The sequence below is a fragment of the Sciurus vulgaris genome (assembly GCF_902686455.1).
Source record: "Sciurus vulgaris genome assembly, chromosome: 6".
NCBI lineage: Eukaryota > Metazoa > Chordata > Mammalia > Rodentia > Sciuridae > Sciurus > Sciurus vulgaris.
The window spans coordinates 161,621,622-161,649,550 of record NC_136466.1 but is presented as its reverse complement, the minus strand read 5'-3'; positions in this window follow the sequence as shown (position 1 = coordinate 161,649,550).

Genomic DNA, 27,929 nt, shown 5'->3' with positions numbered 1-27,929 from the left:
AGTAAATTTCATATATTGGATGATTGGATAAACTCTGAGGAAAACTGGCAGAGATTTAGAGTGAGAAACCAGGTACGAATAAAGAAAGAAGGGGGGGTAGGAGGGGTTAGCGTTAGGGTTAGGGTTAGGTTTAGGGTTAGGGATAAGGAGGGTGGTAAGAATGGAGGAAGGAAGGACTGTATAGAGGGAAAAGAGGGGTGGGATGGGTGGGGGGGAAGGGAAAAAATAACAGAATGAATCAAACAACATTGCCCTATGTAAATTTATAATTTTAATTAAAATAAATAAATAAATAAATAAATAAATAAATAAATAAGTAAATAAATAAATAAATAAAAGAAGAAGAAGAATTAGCTGCATTTGAGCAAAGGAGGCGAAATTTGGTTTTTCAGAAGGAAGCACAGGAAGGGTCTGCTCTGTAATGGCAGCAACTAAGTTGATGCAAAAACATTGGGTGAGAGAAGCAGACTACGCACCTAACATCAAGGAGGGGAGATGCACAGCTTCCACACTTGCTGTGGGCCACTCTACCTAGGTGAAAGAAATCAGTGACAGTGAGATCTACGCTTTCTTATCACACCACAACACAAGGCTGCTAAGTTGCCCTGACAACTTCTAATCAGCAGTGCATGTTTGGGGAAAAGCCTTTCAAATTAGATTCCACGTAATGTTATTTATCAAAATATGATGAGTATGTGAGAATGTTCATAGATTGTTCTATGCCTCTCTGCTATATATGTGTTTACATTATTCATTAGCAAGGTGCTGAGCAGTTAAGTACATGCCAGATACATTAACACTTTTAACACCTGCAAATGATGTTTAATGAATTACCATAAACCTTGCTGAGATCACCTGGCAGTTTTCCTAACTGAGGGCTAATCTCCAAAGTAATCATTTGATCATACTAGCACTTAAGCTGTATGTCTAAGACGATATTATTTTTTAGGAGGAACAATAATAATTAATGATAATTACTCTGAAAACAGATTACACACGAGTCTTCAGCAGCACAGTGATACGCCTCTCCGGTTAAAACACCTGAACCTAGTCACATCTATCATTGTGAAATCTCCAAAGACCAAGTGTAAACAGTGTTTTAATTGTCCTGGTGATAATCAATATTAAATAAGAATTTGCCCCCATAAGGACATGCAGAATTTGTGATTTTCAAAGTTATTTTGAAAATCAATCTAATATTCAGAGACTTACACAGCTTTTTTAGGAAAGAGGAAAGAAGCAAACATGCAATCCTTATAAGCCCCGCAAAACATTGGCTTCACTTCTTTTTATAATTATTATCTCACTTAAATATAAAACAATATGTTAAAGTAGACTGGCAAAAAATAGTGTATTTTGTGCAAAGCTTTTTATCATTTTCTTGATACAAGCATATTTGACCATTTTAAGATATGATACAAATGAGTGTCTTCAGGCTGCATTTTTTTATAGTTAACTTATGTATTTAAAAATATTTGCATATAAAAACACAGTGCTTCAAAAATTCCAAATACGTCGGACTCCAGCAAATGGAATTATGTGGCCTGACAACCTCCCCCATGTGATGGGCTTATGAAGGGCAGGACGAGCAGGTTGCACAGTGATATGGAGATGGCTATCATACGAATTAAATAGACCAACACAGTAAACCAAATAGACAATTATTTTTAAAGTCTGAATGATTCAGTCTGGAATGGAGTAGAGCATATGAGAGAGAAGAGTGAATGGACACTCACACCCATATGAACACTTCAAACTTTAAAATCTTTAGCCCTGTGCCTTTCTTATTTTTGATATTTAAAATTTTTAAAATAATAACAAGTATGCCAAATTCCTCTTTTTAAGTATTAGTCCTGCATCTGCCTTTTCTGATGGCCTGCACTGATTAACAGTATGGCCATAAATTATTCTTTTCATATAAATAAACACTAAGAGCCCATTTAGAGCATCTGAGATTCCATTAACTGTCAAAGACCCAAATGTTAATGTCATACGCCAGGTTATTAGCAGTGGATTGGCAACTAGCAGTCAGATTATGGATACCTTTAAAAGGTATAGCTAATGGGATATTCTGAGATGAACTCTGAGAGAAAATGAGAGGAGCAGAGTGCCTACAAAAGTTTTTACCAAGATGACTGTAACAATGATTTTATGTGGTAGGAAGGACTTGAAGGACACATGAAGAATCTAAAATTATAGCAAATTTAGGATGGCCAAAAATTTTGTGTCATTGCTACCATGGTGGAGTGGGTCTATGCTCTCCCCTTGAGCCAGGGTGGGGCCCACTACTGTTCTAATATAATATACTGCACTTGATACTGAGAGAAAGAGAGAGAGAGAGAGAGAGAGAGAGAGAGAGAGAGAGAGAGAGAGAGAGAGTGGCCTACACAGTAAGATGGCAGACATATGGGCTAAGAAGCCTCGTAGCCATCTTGGGAGTGCATACTCTAGACCCAGACACACCAACTGATGTATTGTGGATCAGAGATCAAATCTATCTCCCTTTCCAAATTTTTAGTCCACATGAACTGGGACAAAACAACTTGTTTTAAGACACTATGTTTAGGAAAAGTCAATTACACAGAAATAGATTACAACATTAATCAAGTGTTAAGTTTTATGCATGCTAGTTTGAGATGCCCTAGACATTGAAGTGGCAATGTGTCCAAACCTCTGTATATTTGACAAATATTTTTCTGAAGATTAAAAGAGGTGATATATGTAGAAGATCTAATTTAACTCCCTCTAGTATAAATCACTGACAAATACCTAATTGTGTCTAATTTTTTCATCGTGTAATAGCCAAAGGAAAAAGAAAATTAAGTTGTGAACCAGAAATGTTCCATAAACTTTATAATTAAATAATGCAGAGAGGTAAAGGGGGGAAAGATACATGAAATTAATGATAATGCCATCATCTTTTAGAATGCGTAGCCAGTATTTATTTATGTGAAAATGTAATGTACGTATAAGTCAAATTTTCATATCTGTAACCAAAGTGTATGACAAGAACAATTTAGAAGAGAAAAAGTTGATTTTAGGCTCATGGTTTTAGATGTTCAGGTCATGGTCAGCATACTCCACAACTCCATGTGAAGCAGTGTCATGATGGAAGCATGTGGCAGTGGAAATCTCCTTGGCTATGACAGCCAGGAAACAGATTGAGAAATAGAAAGAGGGGAGAGTGAGAGAGAGGGAGAAAGACAGAGAGAAGAGAGACAGAAGCTGGAAACGAGATGTATAATCCCCGAGGGCTTGATTCTGGTGACATGCTTCCTCTAGTCACGTCCCAACTGCTTACGGTTACCACTCAGTAACCCATTCAAATTATTAATCCATCAAATGGATTAATCCACTGGTTAGGTTATAGCTCTCATGACATAGTCATTTACCTATGCACATTCCTGTAATAAACACTTATAAGCTTTTGGGGGACACCTGTTTGCAATCCTAACAATACATTTAATAAAATATTAGATAGCTATAGATATTAATTTGACAAAATTTAAATCTAGAATAAACTGAAATAATATTTCTAAAATAGGGTGATTCAAAATTGGCAGTCTGTTGAAGATATTATTCTTTCCTTTATAGCAGAAAATCGATGTCTTCATAGTAGTTTTCTATTATTCCCCAAATTACTCTACATGTACACATACATATATATAATGGAAAATAATATGGATTGTAAAATCCATTTATATTAATGACATTAAATATATATTTTTCACATGCCCATAATACATTTTAAGTATATATACAATAAATTAGTGTGCTGGAGGGGAAGAAAAGAGAGAAAAATTTTCCCCTCTTACTTTCCTAATTTTGCAATTTCAAATGAAGACTTCATAAAACAAAATTGCTGCAAAATCCCAGTTGCTAATTAACACATTTATAAACCTGTCTTCATTCTTTTCCAATGAATAAAAATTAAAATGTCCACATTTTACTTAAAATTATGAAGTATTTATTCTATTGTACATGTATTTTGTTTTCTAGTGTTTTTTTAGTTGTAGATGGACACAATATCTTTATTTATTTAGTTAGTTAGTGAGTTAGTTTTATGTGGTGCTGAGAACTGAACCCTGTGCCTCACATGTGCTAGGCAAGTGCTCTACCACTGAGCCACACCCCAGCCCCATACATTTATTTCTTAAACTAATCTCTTCTCCGATAGAGCTTCTTTCCTATAAAATCTTTCAGGTTTCAGTTCATCCAAAGTTATTTTAAGTCCACATTATATAAATCCTTCCAATTAAAAAGTGAGGAAAATATACTTGAGAATTTTATTCTTGAACTTCCTGAGTGAACTGAATATCTCCAGTATGCAGAGCTATAGATTAGATTCAGAGAGTTCTAATGTGTGTTTTCTTTGTTCCTTTCCTTTCTAATTCCAATCAAAAACTGCCCTTTTACCACCATAGTCTCCTGCAGCCATGAGCAACTTATAAGATTTATATCACAGATCTATCCAAAATCAACTTTTCACAGATAAACTACGGAAGAAAACTGCTTCTCAGACTGGGAAGAAGCTCATTAGTAGAGTGCTTGCCTAGCATGCACTGGTTTCCATTCCCAACACTGAAGAGAAAAATCTACCTCTCTCTATCTCTATCTCTATCTCTATCTCTATCTCTATCTCTATCTCTATCTCTATCTCTATCTCTATCTGTCTGTCTCTATCTCTATCTCTCTATCTCTATCTATATCTATATCTTTATATGGTGAAATAGTGCTATTTTGATGACTTCAATCATGTGGTCAATTCATTTAGTAAAACTATTTTTTATCAAAATATTCAGATAACTGAGTGAACAGTGGCTTACATATTCTGCCTCTGATTGCTGATGGAAAGCTGTCCTAACTCTTCATACACAGGAATAAACATCATTTCATATCACATGTCTCACTTTATCACCAATCCTTACTTCCATTACAATTATAATTACTAATTGTTTACATTTTTCCATCAGAAAGAACTCAGAAAACCCCCAAATAATAAAACAACAAAAAAAAAAAGAAAAAGGAAAGAAAGGAATCTGTAACATCTACATTGAAATCTCCAAAGGGAAGTGCCATTCCATTGTCCTTTTGTGGCACTGTTGGAATTATTTTTCAAAGAAATAATCTGTACAGAATTCTGTCACTAGCTCTGTCTAAATGTGTTTTATGAAGAAAAATACATTTAAGCAAAAGAATGCTAAGGAACTCTGGCACTGAATAAAGAAGTTTAGTTTAAGACCCGAATGCCACACGGTAGCTGTTTTATTAAAATTTCATTAAGTGCTTTTCCTTTCTCCGCCTTGCCTTCTTTGCTTCTGCGGTGTATGTTTATAACCAACTATGTGCACAATGTGCTCCACCTGTCAGCGTACTTCAGGAAGTTCCTGCAGTCTGGTATTTGGGACAATCTAATTTGCCACCATGCAAGAAACGAGGACACATTCAGTGCATCATTGCTCTAGGGACTGCATTGTAACTCGCCAAGGAGATAGAGTGACCCGAAAGGTTATTTCTATCTTTCATTGTTATGGTAAAACACAGGGCAGTGGGCATCCTTCCTGTCTCGAGTTAATCAAACCAGACTGCTTGCCAGGTAGATGTGCAGCTATTTTTGGAATAAATAAAGCTAATAAATGACAACTCAATATACAGGTTAAAATATGACAGCTTTATGGGATTCCAGTAATTGATATCACCTGTTTAGCACAATGGCTGAACCATCATGTTAAAATGTTGTGCAAGTCAGGGAGGTTGGAGATGACAGAGGAAAAATAACCACAAAGCATGTAAATGGCTTTCATAATTCCTACCATTTCGAAACAAACCCCAGGAAAAACCCTCACAGGTTTACTCCCTTGAGAGCTCTGATGGGAGTCAGAAGTGAGAATTCTGACAGGGAAGACAAATCAGGTACAGAATTGCAGAGCGTTTGCAGGCATTACTAACTTGGAGTAGAAAAATGGAGCCCAACTTCTTCGCACTGACCACTGGGGAAGATCTGGATTTCTGATGTCTACTGCAGACCTGGCAAATCTCTTCAACATCTACTGTATGTGTCTCTGCCTTGTAATTATAAATCAACACATTCCAAACCCTTGCATGAAGTTTGAGGTGAAAAGATCACTGTAGTATGTCAATTTAGCTCAGCTGCACTTCCTAAGGACAATCTCTTTCCATAATTAAGCTTCAAACAGTGTCATTTTAAGCTCTGTCTCTAGTCACCAAGGCTCATTCTGCCACATTAAAAAATCCTTATAAGGGAATTTCTTGAAACAGAGATAAGGAATCATCTATACAACCTGGAAAATACAGGAATGGAATTTACATTAGAAAAACTTTTGCTGCTTTATTTAGGTCTGATCCTTCTTCCCTCTTCTGCCATTTACTGCACATTACCACTCTTCTTACCACAAAATGCACATCTCTCTCTTAATGCCTCATGTATTAATTCAGCCAACAGTACTTTGTATTGATCTTGTGTTATATACATTTGTGATAAAATGTTGAGAAAGCCTGGTCATTATATAAGTAGAGCAGAAAGCTCATACTGGGAGCAACAGAGAAGTCAGCATAAAATTATAATTTCATAGGTTTGGTCAAAGCACACATGCCATGGGCTCACAAGGATGAGGACACGTAAGTTTTAAGGATTAGAAAATGTTGCCTGGGAGAAGTGCATTCAGCACTTGAGATCAGAAGAAAAGGCAGGGTGGATTTCACAGAAGAAAGCAAACATGGATGGTTTCTAAAGCCTTTAGAACAGAAAATTTCAAAAGAAAGCAAGAATTGTTATACTTCAGGGTTTCTCCTTGTATAGCTTTTTCTTTATTATCTTTTTAAAAATTATTTATTTATTTATTTTTTACAGGCTGCATTTTGTATAGCTTTGGTTCAGACATGGTTATCCACATTCTCTACCTTCACACCTGCTAAACTATGCCACTCTCCACAGCTCTATCTGCTGGTGTTTCCGGTGTGGCTTTCCTAAGGACTTCTCTCTTGCAATTAATTCTCCTTTGGTTTCATATGCTGTTCCTACTTTTCGGAATCACTTAACCATGAAACATACCTCATAGTACCTATCAAAAAGAAAAAGGAGACAAAAAAAACGGCTCTTGGCACCCCATGCTAAGGTGTGGATGGCTTACCCTGAGGTCGATGGACAACCAATGAAAGGCATTAAGCAACTAAATATCATGACATTTAATGACCTAAAAATGTCATCATGGGTGCTGTGTGGAGAATCAATTGGAGAGGACAATATGGGAAGCAAGCATGCCTATCAGAAGCTTGCTACCAATCTTATCGAGACAGTGGCAGCAGGGGGCAGGGCTTAGACAGAGGTAGAGAAAACCCAACAGGTGCAAGGTGGCAGAAGTTCATGATCAGATCATTGCCATGGTAGCCTGGCCTCCCTGGGGCTCAGGAAATCTGGAGGGACTGGGTTGATCTCCCTCAGTTAGCCATAGAGCCACATCAAAGAAACATAAATAAAGTGAAAATGTGTGCCTTCTCTGCAAATACTCTTGTAAGAAATGTTTCCTAGCCATTCTCTTGCAACCCAATTGCTTTCCCAATCTTGGCTACTGATTGGGTGTTGAAGACACTTCAGTGTCTAGATGGCAAGGGGAGTAATGGGTGAATTGCTGACTTTGGTCTGGGCATCTATGTGGATCCTAACCTGCAGTCACCATCTAGAAGATGTGCAGAAAATGCGTACTGAGATTTGGTGTTATTCAGAAGAAAAGAAGCACCAGAGGAGGTGGAGTTGGATTTACACCATTCATGCAACCTGTTCAACACCTCAAATATTGGCGTCCAATGAGCTTTCAAATGCGGTCATTGTACATGGGCATCTGGTGCTTGGGGGAATAAATTGGCAAGAATTTTGAAGTCTCTTTGGCCCTTGAGTTCCAATCTTAAAACATGAATAACTTATACACATGCCACCTTGAAGATATTAGGAAAAAATTGAGGAGAAAGCTATCTGAATCTTATCTCCTAAAAGTGCTACCATATATATCACCTCATGTAGGTTTTAAGCTACTTGTTTTCCATTCTTACTCTGTTGTTGCTAACTACTTCATACTTGGCTTCCTTGGAATAGTTTCTTCAAGTATGAAATAATGGGATTGGAACAGAGAATTCTAAGGTCTATGTCACTTTCAAGTTCCAGAGTTTTCATTCACTTCCGTGTCTGATTCTTGTAGCAATTTGTAAACTTCAGAGAGAAAAATTCTACATTTAATTTCATTGATATTCCAGTCCCTCAACATGAAGCACCTGCCAATCCTGTCAATTAAAACTTTCACACCAAACTGAATTTCTCTCTTGAGGCAACTTGGGGCCCCTTTGTGCCTGTTTGATTTTACTCAGGAGCATATTCTTATATAAGGTTGTGCATACAGAATAGTTAGGGGAGGTTACAAAACACAGGAAAAGTGTGGAAAAAGAGACAATAAAAGATATAACTAGAGACATCCCTCACTGTGGGTCTTTGAGTTCATTGCCCCTAGGGAAGCTTGGGCAACCAGAGCTATCCCACTTGTAGAGAGAGAGGGCTGGGGTATTTGCACACCGTCTGTTGTTAGCCTTGCCTGAGGTGTGCATATGTGCACAGCCAGCCTGTTGCACACAAGCCACCATGCTCTACAGCAACAGACAGAAAGTAGGTGCTGGAGGATCGAAGTCAGGGAGCAGATCCACATAAGGGCAGGGACATACAGATAAGCATGGCCATTATCTTCTTTCTCACATCAATAGGAATAGATTAAACAAAGTCTTCAATCCCAGAAGCCTAAGGACCTAATAGGAAATGCCTGGGTGATTCCTGTAAGTTGAAAACCCTAGGAATATATCCCCAGCCTTTTGGGGTCATTCCATAGCCTTGTGACTTGCATATATCTTAACAACTAACTTTACCTTCTCATCAATGAGAACATAGATGTATAAATAGTGATTAAGATAGGAAGGAATTATGATGAACCCCTACTAGAAGGGAAAATGAGACTGGTTGGAATGAATTGCAAAGTTTTTACATATTTCATCAGCTATGCATTCTGTTTCCTGGGGATTTGTTGTGGAATCATATTGTGATATCAAGTATATGGATTTCAAATGTTTCTAACTCCTAAGCCATCTTTGAGAATAGAAACCTAAAACAGTAATTAGAAATGCCACTTTTACTTTGCAAAATTGTTAAGTTAGCTTAGTAATTAAGAATATACAAGTCCAAAGTCTTCAGTGATTTTGCAGTTAGGAGTAAAAAACATTTCCTAATATATTCAGGGTGGAGTAAACATTTTCTAATTTCTTTCCCCAAAACTCTTAAGAGTCTTGTTAGGATAATTTCACTTGGTCATGTTTCATAAATGGGAAATAAAATATAGATTCTATCTTTATTTTGAACTTTGCTGTTCATTTATTAGTTATTTTATAATAAAGGAAGTGTTATAAAAATGCTTTTTAGGTAGATGGATCTAAAAATGAGAATAAACTTGTAAGCTCGGGATCATGACTAGTGGCCAAATAAAATCAGTCAGAAAGTGGTCAAAGCAAGCTTTATTGGAATTCGGCTCTCTGGTGAAATTCCCAGTCCCCCCAGGGAAGGGATCCAGAGAAGATCACACGTGGCCCCAGCTGCCTGGGGTCTTTATAGACTGTAATGGGCGGAGGTCCTGCTGAGTGACAGGTGAAGGTAAGGGTCAGTGGAGTTTTCCTGCCCATTGATTGGTTGCTGTGTGGTGCGCTGCCCTTTGCCTCAGTTGCTCTGCTCTCCATCATATAGTCGCCCAAATTCTGACCTAACATCCTGACCTTTTTGGTGATATAGGGCACCAGAGTCCTTCTGGCTATTTCCTGCATGTTAGGAGGTGTTGAGGGGAAAGAAAAGTTTGGGTTCTAGGTCGGTGGGGAAGTGCTATAAGAGTGTAGGAGCATCTGATTGTATGTCACACTGGCAACCTCACTCATGTGGTTCCAGGCAAACCTGAGAAGACAGGGAACAATCATTAGCAGAAATCTCATCACAAATAGGGGAGTCAGGGAAGGGGTCAGCCAGGTGACAAGAGTGGAGTTCAGCCATCCTGGCCAGGGGTCATTTGATTCTTCTTGCTTCAGCCTTTCATTCAGATGTCTGAGAGTTTTTCATTAGACCAGTTTCATTGATGCAGCAACAACATTCTTCTCTTAGGAGGAGGCATGTTCCCCCTTTGTCAGATGCAGTGCTCGACTGTTCTGCAAGGAAACTTGAGCAATAAATGTTATTCAGCTTTGCAGGGATGTCAGGGGGGCAGCAGATGCCTCTACTGCCTTCTGGAGTTTCTGCTCTAGCTTTTGATTGGCAGTGACTGCATAACCAAGTCCTCCTGTTGGCATAACCTGTGTTTAGTAGAGATCTCTATATTTCTGTGACTTAAGGCTAGACAATCATACTAGCAAGCATAGATTAAGCTTATCTATGTAGCATAGGAGGATATGTAGGCCTTGAACTGACTAAAATCTCCTGATTCTGGCAGTTTCTCTTGATAGTTAGCAGGTACATCTGCCTAAGAATCTCTCTCTTGTAGCTTCCAGTCTTTATTTATTCAAGTGTACATCTTAGGATGCATTTAACTATTGCTTCTTTTAAATGCCCAAGAATGGCTATATCGGTTTTAACTGTTTTGCTAAGTGTTTAAGACAAAACTGGTCAAATTGACCTGTTCCTGTCTGTTAAGAGTCGGCTGAGTTCCCACAGGGGTCACTCTTAGGGAACTTAAGAGCAGCTTCTTAGCTCCATTAGTGCCATCCAATAGGCAGGGTCTCCTTGATGAGATGGCTTCCCTTGGAAGCATCAGGAATGTCTCCCTTTTCAAATGACCCTCCTCTGCAGCAGGTGCAGTGATTGGCTTTTCATCCTCCAGTGGTCTCATCAACCTCCCTGATCAGGAGGATGTGTGGCCCAGAGTTGCAAAGCTCCTTAGAAAAGTTCTCTTGTTCCCTGGATTCAGGCTAACTCTCAGGCAAGAGCCAAATATTGGCTTTTCTTCGCCTCTGGATTTCATCTCAATTTCTAAGTTTGATCTTAAACATCCAGCAAGCTAGTCTCACCAGTCATAAAGTAAGAGTACTGGCCTTTAATTTCAAGGTACATGACCTCACAATTATTCACCTCATTTTATCTAATTGGGGTCTACATTATCTGTCCTATAGGTGATGGCTTACTATTTCAAGTTAATTTATGCTGTTCACTCTTGAAGCAGTACTTCTACAAAAAATTAATCAGGCAACAATTATAGAGTTTACAACAAAAATACAAAATGGAATCACCAGCAGAAAAACATTCAGTTTGTGCAATAGCTACCTTGAATTTTGGCTGAGTTATACATTATATCCCCTGTTGGAGATCACAGTAATCTTTACAACAAACATCGAACTTTTGAACACAACTTTAAGTGTATTAAAGTCTGGCTTACTTTGAAGTCATTCTAACATGCAGCAGGGTGTGAGGCAGAGCCTTAACTCAGGTAAGGCAGGGCTCTTCACAAATCTTAGGTAAAATTTTCTAATTCTGAACCCTTAGCCACACTAACAAAGAGAAGGAGAGAGAAAATTCAAATTACTAAAATTCATGATGAAAAAGGAAATATCACAAGAGACACCACTGAGATACAGAATATAATGAGAAGCTACTTTGAAAATCTGTATTCCAACAAAATAGAAACTACCAAAGATATTGACAAATTTCAAGAGACATATGCTCCTCCCAAACTGAACCAGGAGGGCATACACAATTTAAATGGATCAATATCAAGCAATGAAATAGAACAAACCATTAAAAATCTACCATCCAAGAAAAGCCCAGGACCAAATGGATTCTAGCCGAGATCGACAAGACCTTCAAAGAAGAACTCATTCCAATACTTCTCAAAGTATTCCAGGAATAGAAAAGGAGGGTACCCTACCAAACTCATTCTATGAAGCTAATATCACCCTCATACCCAAACCAGGAAAAGACAAATCAAGGAAAGAAAATTTTAGACCAATATCTATGATGAATATAGATGCAAAGATCCTTAACAAAATATTGGCAAACCATATTCAAAAACATATTAAGAAAATCGTGCACCACGATCAAGTGGGGTTCGTCCCTGGAATGCAAAGATGGTTTAACATCCATAAATCAATAAATGTAATCCATCATGTCAATAGATTTAAGGATAAGAATCAAATGGTTATATCAATTGATGCAGAAAATGTGTTCGACAAAATACAACACCGCTTCATGCTCAAAACACTAGAAAAAATAGGGATAGTAGGAACATACCTGAACATTGTAAAGGCTATTTATTCTAAGCCCATGGTCAACATCATTCTTAATGGAGAAAAACTGAAACCATTCCCTTTAAAAATGGGAACAAGACAGAGATGTCCTCTTTCACCACTTCTATTCAACATTATCCTCCAAACTCTAGCCGAGCAATTAGGCAGAACAAAGAAATTAAAGGGATATGAATAGGAAAAGAGGAACTTAAGCTGTCATTATTTGCAGATGACATGATTCTATATTTAGAGAATCCAAAAACTTCTTCCAGAAAACTTCTAGACCTCATTAATGAGTTCAGCAAGATAGCAGGCTTAAAATTAACATGCATAAATCTAAAGCATTTTTATATACAAGCAACAAAGCATATGAAAGGGAAATGAGGAAAACAACTCCATTTGCAACAGCCTCAAAAAAAAAAAAAAATACTTGGGAATCAACCTAACCAAAGAGGTAAAAGATCTCTATAATGAAAACTACAAAATATTGAACAAAGAAATTAGGGAAGACCTTAGAAGATGGAAAGATCTCCCATGTTCTTGAATAGGCAGAATTAATATTGTCAACATGGCCATACTACCAAAAGTGCTATACAGATTTAATGCAATTCCAATTAAAATCCCAAAGATGTACCTTACAGTAATAGAGCAAGCAATCATGAAATTCACCTGGAAGAACAAGAAACCCAGAAAAGATAAAGCAATCCTTAGCAGGAAGAATGAAACAGGGGTATCACAATACCAAAACTTCAACTATACTACAAAGCGATAGTAACAAAAACAGCATGGTGTTGGCACCAAAATAGACAGGTAGATCAATGGTACAGAATAGAGGACACAGACACAAACCCAAATAAATACAGTTTTGGACTAGACGAATACTAGACGAAGGTGCCAAAAAATATGCAATGGAGAAAAGATAGCATCTTCAACAAATGGTGCTGGGAAAACTGGAAATCCACATGCAACAGAATGAAACTAAACCCCTATCTCTCACCCGGCACAAAAATCAACTCACAATGGATCAAGGACCTTGAAATCAGACCACAGACCCTGCATCTTATAGAAGAAAAAGTAGGTCCAAAACTTCAACTTGATGGCTTAGGATCACATTTCCTTAACAGGACTCCCATAGCACAAGAAGTAAAAGCAAGAATCAACAACTGGGATAGGTTCAAACCAAATAGTTTTCTCTCAGCAAAGGAAACTATCAGCAATACAAAGAGAGAGCCTACAGAGTGGGAGAATATCTTTGCCACTCATACTTCAGATAGAGCACTAATTTCCAGAATATATAGTGAACTCAGAAAACTCTACACCAAGAATACAAATAACCCAATCAACAAATGGGCTAAGGATATGAACAGACACTTCACAGAAGAAGATCTACAAGCAATGAACAAGCAAATGAAAAAGTGTTCACCATCTTTAGTAATAAGAGAAATGCAAATCAAAACTACACTAAGATTCCATCTCACCCCAATTAGAATGGTGATTATCAAGAATACAAGCAACAATAGGTGTTGGAAAGGATGTGGGGAAAAAAGGTACACTCATACATTGCTGGTGGGGCTCTTCCTGCTAAGGATTGCTTTAGCTATTCTGGGTTTCTTATTCTTCCAGATGAATTTCACGATTGCTCCCTCTATTTCTGTAAGGTACATCATTGGGATTTTAATTGGAATTGCATTGAATCTGTATAGCACTTTTGGTAGTATGGCCATTTTGACAATATTAATTCCGCCTATCCAAGAACATGGGAGATCTTTCCATCTTCTAAGGTCTTCCTTAATTTATTTCTTCAATGTTTTTGAATCCTTGTCATTTTAACATATAGATTAAACTTTGGTTTATATTAGCACATTAGTATTTGACCTTAGGAAAAACCTTAAAGAGCTTTAACTGATTGTCTCACGTACACATAACCAACTTGGTTACATGCAAACTTGTTGAAATTTGCCCTTTACTTACACACAGAGTTTCTTACCCAGAAACATTTTCTTTTCCCTTCTACTGAATATATTCCCATACTTAGAACCTTCTATTTCTGTCCTATCTAGTGACCTCTTCGTGGTGAAAAATCCGTGCTCCTTCAAGTAGCTGATTTTGAGTGAGCAATCAAGAAGGCATATTTGGAATCTGTGTAGATATTAACCTGCTTACCTTTGGAGAGAATTAGAACCCTGATCAGAACAAAGAGTTTGGCCTTTGGGGAAGTCGTCCCTTGGAAGGCAACTGGCTTCCAGAACTGAGGTGGTGGAGCCCACTGTGTAGCGGCTCTCCGGCATCCGTCTGTACCCAGCACAGAACTGCCATCTACAAAAATGGCTAGGTCAGGTGAGGGGAGTGGGAAATCGAAGAGATCTTCATGAGGTGAATGTAGCTCCTCCGGCACCTGTGGACAAGAATGGCTGACAGTTGAGGGAGGAGGGGACAGTGGGAGAAATGTAGCAGGGTTGAGAAAAAGAAGAACAGAGAGAAATGGTGGGGTTTTCTATAAAAAGGAGATGAAATTCTTGAATCCACGATGGACTCAGGAGTGGAAGGGATTTATAGCTTAAGAGGTCCTACAGTTGATGGGTTGAAAACACAGTTATTGGTTGGAATAGGGTGAGTTTTAGGGCTTCCTTAGTTAATTCAGCTGCTACAGTCAGTGCTTGCAGACATGGTAGCCACCCACAAACAGTAGAATCAAGCCATCTGGGGAGATATGCCATCAGTCTGTAGGAAGGTCCACTTGGTTGCACAAGGAGGCCAGTGACAAAACCCTGTAAATTAAGTAGATGTTTCCAAGAAACACATTTGAGTAATCCCACACATGTGAAATCCTTATTTTACTGTAAAAACCAAGATATCAGATAGGTATATTGAACAGTATTTGTGTTCTCTTTTTTGTTGGAGACAAGTTCTAGAAACAAATGATTAATATCAATTAATATTTTTAAACTTGACCACCTGGAGACTTGTGAGGTAAGTCATGATATCATGTACACAGTTTTTGGACACACAATAGACAACACAATCCACACAACACCAAACAAAGGCCTTATAGTTTTTATATGATATTAAAGGCCTTGTAGATTTCCATTGCAATGTAACAGATACTCAAAAACTCAAGTTCAATAAAAATAGGACTGATCAAAACATCAATTCCAAAACATCAATGTTATGAGCTCAAAAAATATAGAATTTAAGAAAAAAAGCAAAACAAGAGTCTTGGAAAAATGATATGGCCATTATTACTTTGTTGGAGTTCTGGTAAAAGGCTTTTTTTTTCTTTTTTTTTTTTTTTTTTTTTTTTTTTTTTTGCACCTGTGGGGAGAGTCATGTCCATTAGGTGGACTTGGTCCGCAAGATCTTGTGGTGCCTGTTCAATGCAGGGTCGTTAGTCTGGGGTGAGAGCAGAAGAAAGACATGCTAAGTGAGATCATAAGTCTGGGAAAGACACCTAAATTCCTTAATGTAAGTAGAGGAGTTAGCAGAGAAAGACCCTAAACATGTCTCAATCTGTGAAAGATCCTGCAGTGAGAATGGAACTTGGATTGGCACAACGCCCTCTGCACCAGCCACCTCTGGAGGAGACAGAAACTCTGGGTTAGGCGGTGAGAAGGTCTGATGAGATCCTGGGCCAGCGCTAACAGGGGAGGAGGGAACAGACTGGGTGGAGGGACGTTCTGGAGAAGGAGGAGGGGAGGTGGGAGGGCTCTGAGGAGGAAGGGGTGGTGCACCCACAGGAGGAGGGCGCGTGTGCAGGAGGAGGACAGGAAGAGGAGGGGAATTCTGGCCAGAGCACGGAGGGGGCGGGGTTTGGGACCACCTGGAGAGGAGAACTTGGGCAGTGGAACAGGTAGAAGAAGGGGCGGGGCAAGTGCCAATTTCCAAGCTTCCAAATGGTCACAAGGTCTTGAGATCTGGAACATACTGAGGCCAGGCCATGTGGAATAAAAACTAGCCATTTACCCATAACTCTTGGGGGAGTCCCAGTTCAGTAAAATCACCATAGAGACAGCCCAAAGGAGTTTTGGGGTCCAATGAGCTACCGGTATTTCCCATTAGCCATCCAACTTTACCCTGATGGATGTACAGAAGCACAAAAAGCGTCCCAATTTCAGCTCGCGCACACCAGAACAACGGCGGAGGGGTCAAAAGCCAAAACATCTTTCTACTTTCAGGGTCTGGAACTGGAACTGGAGGCCGGGATGTCTCTGTGGTGACCAGAGCCCAAATGGAATCCGCAGGGGGTCTATGGCACACGCAAGGGACAGACCCCTTGTGGATTGGAGGGTAAAGATTGGAAAGGCCAATGGGAAAAACCCCAGGGAACTTACCCCGTCTGATGTCAGATAAAGGGAAATGGGATGGAGCGGAACGGAATCTCCTGGTTCTTCTGAGGAGGGTGTGGACCTCAACCCTGATGGGCGAAGCCCAAAAACCCTCCCGGTCTGGCACCAAATGTAAGCTCGGGGCACGGCTAGCGGCCAAATAAAATCGGACAGAGAGCAGCCGAAGCAAGCTTTATTGGAATTTGGCTCTTGGATGAAATTCCCAGCCCCCAGGGGTACAGGTCAGGTAGGGAGCTGGAGATAATCACACCGTGGCCCTGGCTGCCCAGGGTCTTTATAGACAGGAATGGGTGGGGGTCCTGCTGAGTGACAGGTGGCCGTAAGGGTCAGTGGAGTTTTCCTGCTGGTTGATTGGTTGCCCTGTGGCGCGCTGCCCTTTGCCTCAGTTGCTTTGCTCTCCGTCATATAGTCGCCCAAATTCCAACCTAACAAAACTGTCATCTAAATCTATGTCCTGAATGCCCCTCTGATGCTTGTGAGTGATGAAAGATGGAAAAAAATTATTGAAATAATATTCTCGACTTTCCTCTCAGTTTTGCTCTCACAGACTTGTGTGTGTGTGTGTAGGGGCGCATGGCAGGGCTGCAGGGAGTCTAGAAGTCCTTTCTGAAAGTGTCCTTTCTGAAACCTGAGGAAGGACAGGTTCACTGCACGACACCCACGTAAGTCAGGACTGGCACACTAGCAAGTGGCATGGCCAGTTTGCCCAGCTGGGACTGTTTGAAGAGCCCTGGGTTTCATGACTACGGTGGTTTAAGTGGTGCAGTGCACCTCAGATGTATATATAAGTACAAATGCAAAGACATCTTTTCCACCCAAATCTTGCAAATACAATTTTATCAGGGAGTAGAAGTTAACTGTAGTGCAAAAGTCAGTGTCCCTTCAAAATTCATAAGTCGTATCCCAATGTGACTGTAGTAAAATGTGGGCCTTTAGGAAGTAAGGAAGGCATGAAGGCCCCTCTCTGATCCCTTATGAAAGAAGTGCTTGAGGGACCTTGGTCACATGAGCAGCAGGAAGATGTCATCCAAAAGGAACACACCCTCACCAGACACCAAATTATCTGACACCTCCATCTTGAATTTCTCAGCCTTTTTGTTGCTTATAAACTAGCCAGCACAAGGTCTTTTAGTATAGAAACCAGAACAAACTAGGACAAGGGTCTTTGCAGATGCAAAATAAAGTAAGGCTCTCCAGATGATATCCTTTTGGTTATCTGACTGGGTCCTAATTCCAGTAACAAGTGTCCCCGCAAGAGACACAGAGGAAAAGGCCACAGAGAAATGAGGCTGGACTTGAAGCGATGTGGCCACAAACCAAGCAACACACAGACCACAAGAAGCCAAAAGAGAGTAAGAGAAGTGTCTGCCCTAAAGCCTGAGGAGGAAATCTTTCCTGCCAATACCTTGATTTCAGACTTCTGTGGGAGAATAAATTTCTGTTGTCTCAAGACACCATGTCTGTGGTCATGTTTTATGGCGGCCATGGGAAATAATACAGTTATTGTCTTTTCTATGAAAGCTACTTTCAGTCTCACAAGTGACCTTTTGAATGGATTTTCCATTTTCATATCACTTGAAGAGCTATTGAAGGTTGTGATTGTGATGCCAGCTTTGACCTTTTTAGTTTGAGCAAATACGGCACATGACCAGTGTTCCCTTTATTTTCCTTCAATTCTCAGCACATGGAGTATTTTACTTCTTGGTAAAGAAATTTTATATATATATTATATATATATATAATATATAGAAATATATAGAAATTATATATATATATAGTGTGTGTGTGTGTGTATGTGTGTGTGTTTACTGTGTTCTTTTTTATTTGCACAGATGACCTAGTGTCCAGTCTGTTTAAGGTGCTTTAACAAAATGTCAGAGTCTAAACAGTCTGGATGGCTTAAAAAAAAAAGATGCTTATTTCTCCCAGTTCTGGGGACTGAGAAGCCTAAGATTGGTGAGCCAGGCTGGTCAGGTGCTTGGTACAAGCATCACATTGATGCCAGGACTTCAACACATGAATGTTGAGGGACACATTCATTCTATATGTTAGAATGGAGGTCAGAACAGCAGACGTTGCCCTATAGTATCTCCCAGGAACAGACTTACATAAGCAAGAATAAATTTCTCCTATGCTAATGCATGATTTATAACGTAAAGAAACACAAAAAAAAACTTTTGCTGGAAGATCAGAATTCCTAAGATCATCATATACAGTTTTCCAAATGTTCAAAGCCTAGATTTGTATCATAGCCTTCAAGAAATTTGTAGATATGGACATGCTCTTCTATCAGTAATGCTTTAGGACTGCCAGGTTTTACACTTTTTTTTTTCTATTTACGTAGCCCCTCAGCACCCAAGTAGTCAAATGGACTTGCTAGAAAAGCTAGTCTTTTCCAATAAAGGTGGAAGAATTCATGCAACCATACACAGTTTATTATTAGTGGCAGTAGCATGCAAATTCAGGAATGCTCAAGTAAGCACAAATGCTCTTCCAACTCTTAGGCAAACTTGAAGTTTATAAAATGCAATAAAAAACTGTTCCCTGGGTAAAAATGAATATCAAAAGTAAAACACAATTAATTATGATAAGGGAATGTTATAAATAAAAATAAGTAATTAAATAAAACATCGGAATTAAAATTTAATATTTTCAAACTTTTTTTATTTGGAATTGTTCTAATTTTTTTTAACTTCCTATGTTCTAGGGAAAATATCTAAAAAAAAAATTTCCACATCCTAATAATCTTTGCTTGTGAATATGTTACTTTTCAGGAAAAAATGGATTTTACAGATCTCATCAAGTATCCTGAGATGGGAAGATTATCCTGGATCATCTGGTTGGGCCCAATGCAATCACAAGAGTTCCAGTGGGAAGCAGAACAGAAAGGAGAGGAGATTCTAGATGGCTGGTTTTGAAGATGGAGCAGAGGCAAGGAGCCACAGAATACAGGCAGCCTCTAGAAGCTGTGCAAGAGAAGAAAGCTCCTTTCTCCTGCAAGCTCACAGAAGGAATGCAGGCCAGTCAGCACCTTGATTTTGGCCCAGTAAAACAGTTTTGGACTTCTGACCTCCACAAATGCAAGATCATGAATTATGTGCTGCTTTTAAGTCTCAAGATTTGCAAAGATTTGTTAGAGCAACAATGAAATACTAATAACAGCTTTCACATTTTTAAAACTTACATTGCTTTCAGTCCAAAAAGGTTTTTTGTTTTTTGTTTTTGTGGTGCTGGGGATTTGAACCCAGGGCCTTGTGCTTGTGAGGTAAGCGCTCTACCAACTGAGCTATATCCCCAGCCCCCCAAAAGGTTTTAAAGTCCTCTTCAGCAGTTTGATTTCTCAACTTGCTCAATGCAATTAAAATACTTTAGAAATTTTTGTTTCAAAGTGCCTCAATTGACAACTTATAAAGTATTGGGGAAACCTTATTTCCTGGCTGCCCTAACTTCTGCATAATGTAGTTTAGGATGAAGGGTTGGATTTCAGAAACGCTTTCTCACCCTGTACCCCTTACACCAAGCCCCTGTGATTTTACTATTCAATACAGAAGGAGAAATGCACGTTGAAATACTGGGTTACACGCTCATGTCAGGGAAAAGATCATTGAACACAGCAGAGACGGCCATCTTCCACTTTCAACAGTGCTTCCCCTATTCACAATAAATACATAAACTAAAAAGATCCGGGTCTCCTTGTGGATTCTGATGTTTGTTATTGCTAAGGACTGCTCGTCTACAAAATGACCCCTGTCAGAGACAAACTCTAGTTCCTACGAGGAGCAATATATCCAGCCATTTTATAAAATGTGTGAAAACAGTGCCTTTTAAACCAAGCTGTAACTTCCTGACAGGGAAGCAGTAGCTGCTGCTCTGTCCATCTTTGCTTCTACAAGCAGGCAAATGAAAGGGCTCCTCCTCCCTCTGCCCTCCTTCGGTGAGCCCTGTCCCCCTGGCAACCCTGGGGAAGCCCTGCAGAGACAGGTACTGATGGAACCTCCAGGTTGTTATCCATAGCAATGAGAAGAAGTCCTAAGTCAAAAGTACTCAGTTCATGGACAAAAGACAGCAAGTACCCAAAAAATGGCCCGCAAAACACTTTTTGTTGTTGTTGTTGTTTAAGACAACTGAAAGCTTTGTCTGAATTGATTTTGCAAGTTGTATTAGCACCTCATGTTCACTTTGCTTCTAAATGATCCATAGATCATTAAGATAAAAATCGTTACAAAAACACCGCTCCATTATTTCATAAAGATGATATCAAGCTTTTCGGATTAAAAGAATAAATTATTTTCAAAAGTTTGGGATAATGTTAACATTCCAGATACCACGGAAGATTTATGGCCATTATTCAATCACATAAGAAAAAACTTAAAAGCACAGCTTTGATCGTCTGACAGTTATATTGACCAGAAAACTGATCTCTGCTAAGACAGCGGGAAGCCCATTAATCACCCTGACATGTCCATTAACAAGTCCCCACCAAACCCACCTAGATGCTGTAGTGACTGAGCCCCTGGTGGTGCTTCTGACAGACTCTCTGACATGGGGAACCAGTGGGATAAATGCCACTTCATCCTTTTGGTCCCCAAATTCTGAAATTTTGACTTAGGAAAAGTATAGAGGAAACCATTACAGCACTTTTTCCATTTCAAAGTCACTTCGTTTCACTTTTTTTTATTTCAAAGACATTTTAATATTTTCCAATGTTTCCTTAAAACAGTCCTTAAAAAAAGTCAAGTTATTCAATGGAGGATTTTTGAAACTGCCTAGTAATGGTTGTTCATTTAATAACATGACATCATATTGAAATGTACAAGTTATATACATTGTTCATTTGGTAATTATTTACACTTATATTACATGCTTTAGAACTTTTTTCATTATGATTGCCAATATGTTTTATTGCTAAGATAAATGCAGGTGAAATTTTCTACTAAATTTTTAATTTTTAGATAGCCCTCCAAAAACCAAGTTTTAGTAAAATATGAGCATGAATCTTAATAATTAGAAAATCTCTAACAACCTATGCTTCACATGACTTGGTAAATAAGAAAAAAAAAGTTCTTACAGACCCTGAGTTATAAACCAAAAAGATTTTCTATAAGTCATTAAAATGGGAATGTGTGATTAAATAATTGTGTGTTTTCTTTTTAACTGTGGAATTTTATATTCTACCAAATTTATAAGTAACCTTAGATAGTAATAAACTTTCTCAGGAAATAGTTAATTGGAGAATTTCTTAATAAAATTATGTAATCAGTAGGGTTTACGTCCATTCTCAAACCAGTTAAGTATATTTAAAATATAACGTACAAATTAAAGAATTTGCTATATTTGAAAGGTAGCATAAAGTATTTGGGTTATCAAAGCAAATTTCTCATATATGCATACATTCATATATAAGAATATATACATTATATACATGTTATGATTTGGGTATGAGTTTATCCCCCAAAAGCTTATATTAGGCAATGCAACGATATTCAGAAGTGAATTGATTAGATTATGAGATCTGCAACCTAAAACCTAATCAGTGAATTAATCCATTGGATGAATTGAAACATGGAATGGATCACTGAGTGACAACTACAGGCAGGTATGGTGTGGTCACTGTGAGCAAGTCTTTGGGCATTTTTTTCCCCTCACTTACTTTCTCTCTCTCTCTCTCTCTCTCTCTCTCTCTCTCTCTCTCTCTCTCTCTCCTCTCTCTCTTTCTCTCCCTCTCTCTCTGCTTCCAGGCTGCCATGAACTGACCAGCTTTCCTCCACAATGCCCTTTCACCACGATGTTCTGCCTATCCTGGGACCCAGATCAATGGAGTCAGCCAACTATCAACCAAGACCACTGCAACCATGATCCAAAATAAGCTTTTCTGCCTCCAAGTTGTTCTTGCCAGGTATTTTAATACAGCAATGAAAAGCTCATTGGTTGATTAGTAGGATATACTATATGCATATTTGTGTATGTATATATTATTTGCTTTACTAAAACAAGATAATAAAAATTGTTTAAATCTACATATAAAAATCACAAAAATAAAAATCAGTTTAATAATGACTGATTTTTAAACATTGGTCTTATTTCTCAATGAAAATAACAGATGATAAGAAAATGCTTATGTTTTTGTCCATCTATAATAAAACTATCTCTGGTTCATACAACTTTCCATACTTACTCTTCAATAGAAATCATATTCCATAAACTAAGCTTAATACAAACCTCTCTCTAGAGGCATCTTACAGGATATTGGGTATGCAATAACTAGAGAGTAATAATAGCCTTAGAGATGTTTTCCATGAATGTTCTATGAGCTAGAGGAGAAAGGGCATGATACTTTGTACTAAGAGCTCAATCAAGTGTGGTAAGATGGCATAAGTAGATTTTTTTCTTGTAAACAAAAATAATGGAGTAGATTGTAGAAAGGATCCTTTTAAGAAGTTTGCATATTTTCTACCTGCATATGTGAGGGTCCCAAATAGCCAACAATTTTCTGTGGGATGCTGCCTTCTGTGCAACATTGATGCAGCAGCTAGTAAATTTCAATCTGACACTACTCAAGAGTACTGGTGATTGTGTATTCTCAAATCCTTCCTTAAAAGTTAAGTACAAATGCTTCTCACCATTTAATTTATTATTGAACACCAAAACAGATAAATAGATCCTATGGCTTGAAAAACCAAAAATGTTAAACACACACACACACACACACACAACTTTCCTGAAAGTTGGTTTATAGCAATGATACATATCTGAGTTTCATGATAGGGACAGAAGAAGATGGCAGATTCTTACTAGATTGCCACCTATTGCATGTATACTGTAAAGAGGGCCACAAAAGGATACATTTCCTGCCCACTGCACATTTATATCTTATAAAGTAATAAGACATGTATGTATAGATAGCTATTTTTAGCAAGCAGCTGGAAGAACTACTCTTGCTCATCAGGTTCAATCACATGTGATTATCAATAGAGTGAATTAGGATGAAATTGCATGGGATGAAGAGGCAATTAATTTCCTTTCAAACTAATAATGACAGAAAGTTGGAGATCTGGAATAACTATGAGGTAAATCCTTAAATGACTATGAATACTGAAAGCCCATTGTTGGTGATATTTTTTAAATTTGTTCTTTTTAGTTACATATTGTAAGAAACCCACGAAAACCATGACGGACACGGGAAATCACATAAGGGAGTTTATTAAGCAAACAAAGTGTATCCCTGCAGGGTAAAAGAGAAAATGAGAGGAAAAGAGAAAGGGCCAGTGCTAAAGAGAGTGGAAAAGTGAGGAGAAGAGAGAAAGCAAGAGAAAAAATGGCGGGGGTACTATCCCTAAGCAATTGAATTCCTCTGGGCTAACAGGCGACCAATAATGGAGAAGGATACTTGCAAGCTGACTGATGAACCAATAGCTAGCTAGGATGTTCACAGACTGACAAGTAGTTGGGAGGCGGGGAAATGGATGCAGCTGAAAGGGCGGGGAGAGCAGCTTTCTATTACATATATGACAGTAGAATTGTTTTTGACATATGAATCATATATGGAATACAACTCCCATTTTTGTGATTGTACATGATGTGTACATCATGTGCCCAAATATTCATATATGTGCTCAAATATTCATATATGAACATAGGAAAGTTAAGTCTGATCCATTCTACTGTCTTTCCTTTTCCCATTCCTCCTCCCTTCCCTTCATTTCCTCTTTGTCCAATTCAATGAACTTCTGTTCTTCCCTCCCCCCCACCCCCACTTACTGTGAGTTAGCATCTGCCTATCAGAAATAACATTCAGTCTTTGGTTTTTTGTGAGTGGCTTATTTTGCTTAGCATGATAGTCTCTAGTTCCATTCATTTACCGGCAAATGGCATAATTTCATTCTTCTTTATGGCTGAGTGATTTTGCCTTGTGTATATATTCTACATTTCCTTTATCCATTCATTTGTCGAGGGGCACTTGGTTGGTTCCATAGTTTAGCTCTTGTGAATCGAGTTGTTATAAACATCCCTGTAGCCACATCACCATAGTATGCTGATTTTAGGTCCTTTGGATATAGGCCACGGAGTGGGAAAACTGAGTCAAAATGGTGGCTCCATTGCAAAGTTTTCTGAGGAATCTCCATACTGCTTTCCTAAGTGGTTGCACCAATTTGCAGTCCCACCAGCAATGTACAAGTGTACCTTTTTCCCTACATTCTCACCAACATTTATTGTTGCATGTATTCTTGGTAATTGCCATTCTGACTGGAGTGAGATGAAATCTCTGTGTAGTTTTAATTGGCATTTCTCTAATCACTGAAGAGGTTGAAAATTTTTTCATGTATTTGTTGACCTATCCTATTTCTTCTGTGAAGTATCTGTTAGGTTCCTTAACCCCTTTATTGATTGGGTTATTTATTTTTTGGTGCTAACTATTCTTTTGTGAGTTATTTATATATCCTGGAGATTAACGCTCTCAGGTGCAGATGACAAAGATTTGCTCCCATTATGTAGACTCTCTATTCATGTTCTTGGTTGTTGCTTTGCTGAGAAGAAGCTTTTTAGTCTGATACCATTCCACTTATTGATTCCTGGTTTTGCTTCTTGCACTTTAGGAGTCTTGTTGAGGAATTTGGTTCCTAAGCCAACATGATGGAGAGTTAGGCCTACTTTTTCTTCTAGTAGACACAGGTCTCTGGTCTAATGCCTAGGTTCAAGATCCGCTTTGAGTTGAGTTTTGTGCAGGGTGAGAGAAGGGTTAAATTTCATCCTGCTACAAATGGATTTTCTGTTCAGCGTCGTTTGATGAAGAAGCTATCTTTTCTCTGATGTATTTTTATGACACCTTTGTCGAGTGTGAGATAACTGTATTTATGTGGGTTTGTCTCTGTGTCTTCTGTTCTGTATCACTGGTCTTTATGTGTGGGTTCTCTTTAATAAAGGGTGTAAAGCAGACAAAAAATTAAAAGCAGTTCTCTAGGTCAGTAATTGCATATGGTATCTGAAAGCTATTTTGGCTTGTCTGTGTCAAGAAAATGCACCTGGAGCAGTATTTTTAAATTTAAGTCAGTACTGAATATAGGTAATGACAATCCATTGTTATTCTCCAAAGTCCAGCTCTTTCTTTGTTTCAGTGCTAGGATTGAACCCAGGGGTGTGTTTCACGGAGATAAATACCCAGCATTTCTTGTCTTTTACTTTGAGACAGAGTCTCTCTAAGTTGCCAAAACTGACCTGAAATTTGTAATCCTCCTGCCTCAGTCTCTCAAATAGGTGGGATTACAGGTGTGCACCACAACCTGTCCCTTTATTTTGCATAGACCAGATGGACGATTAAAATGGTAGAAATCACTACCCCACGTTCTTCAAGTACTAGTCAGTGGCATTAATTTGTGCACACCTTCTAGAAATGCGAGACTGGTTTTGGTTATCCAGTTTTGTAGACATGGAAGATTTAGTTGATTTTATCTAACTGATTCTAACATAAAACTTCTCACTCCACTTGCTAGAGAATCTAAAAAGGAGTTCTGTTTGTTTCTGAGTACATTTGCACTAAATGACACATTCAGAAACTGCAAAAATAGCATTGGATATATTCAGGAACCAAGCAGACACATTGTACTGCCAATCCTAGACAAAAGTCCATTACTTACTTAGACTACCTATGCCCCTAATCTACTGGCTGATCTTAGGACTTTTTAGGAACTAAAGCCAGTATAGACAACTTCAAGTAATGCTGGAAAACATAGAAAAATCCATCCTTTTGCTCATTTCTCAGTCACCCCAGTAAGTGACCACAGTTTGCTTCATAAATTAGGAATAATATTTTCAATGTAGATGTTTGGTAAGAGAATCCTTCCCTACCTCAAGATCATGGAGATATTCTTTAGAAACTTTCCATCTTTCCTTTGTTACATTTTAGGTCAATTTAGACTAAATTTTGCGTTTGAAGTAAGGTAAAGGTCAGTTCTCATTTGTTTTCCTGTAGAAATAAGGAGCTGTCCCACCATTACAGTTTGCATGAGATCCAAATCCCAAATCAAAGTAGCAACCTTTAAAGATGATATTTATAAAATCATGATCAAGTAGATCAATATACTCAAAAAATTTTAAATATATTTTACACAGACAAGGGTAAGCCAAGGTCCCATTTCAGAACCATGATGGGACTCCCCGCTCAGTCCAAAAGGACTGGATATAACTCCCTTCCACTCTTACCTACTGAAGAATCCTGTTCTTGGCTATCCTCATTCTCTTTTGCATTGTTGATTTTTTTTTTTTTTTCATTTTCTGTAAACCTTCTTGGAATAACTGTTTTATCTGTTTCTATCTCTTCTTCCCCCATTATTTTATAAACCCATTCCTATAAGTTTTCTTTTCCACAGATGACCTGTGTGTTTCCACCAGCGTCCCCTGTGACATCCACATTGCCCCCAATTTCTTTTTCTTCCTTCCTTCCTTCCTTCCTTCCTTCCTTCCTTCCTTCCTTCCTTCCTTCCTTCCTTCCTTCCTTCCTTCCTCCCTCCCTCCCTCCCTTCCTTCCTTCCTTCCTTCCTTCCTTCCTTCACAGTACTGGAAATCAAACCCACTTTAATGCTAGGCAAATGCTCTACCTCTGAGCTGAACCCTCAACCCCTGACCTCTGCATTTCTATATCCATTGATGAATTGTTCTCCATCTTAGTTCACCTACAGCTACAGATGATTTAGTTCACGTGATCTCCTCCATGAAATACTTTCTTCAGTTAGCTTGCACAACACTCTACTGTCTCTTCTTTTTTGGCCCATCATCTCCTTAACCCTTGTATTTAAATCACTTAGGATTCTGAGGTCTCTTATTTGGTCTATCTTTCCTCCTTGGATGACTTTGCAATGGCTTGTGTCTTTCCTAACAACTGGAACTTAAGGACTCAACAGATTTTTATCTGCAGCTTATCTCCTGACCTCTAGCCTCAATTCCCCTTTCTTAATATATTTAGATAGTAAATTAAAACATAATTTAACATTGTTATAGCATAGATTTTATTTGACTTTCTCTCATGCCCTGCAAGTAATCCATCAGCAAATCCTATAAGCCTGATGTTCAGAAGGCACCCCCAGTTTGACCACCACTCACTATTGCTGTTATTACGCCTTGCCTCTCCAATCCAAGGCATCATTTTTCCAGCCTATACACCACACACCCCCTATATACGCACACATACACATATCTGTAGTATAAAACATAATATAAAATACATAACACGTATACTGTAACATGGCATATAATAGTATTCATATGTGTAAATTATGTAAGAGATAT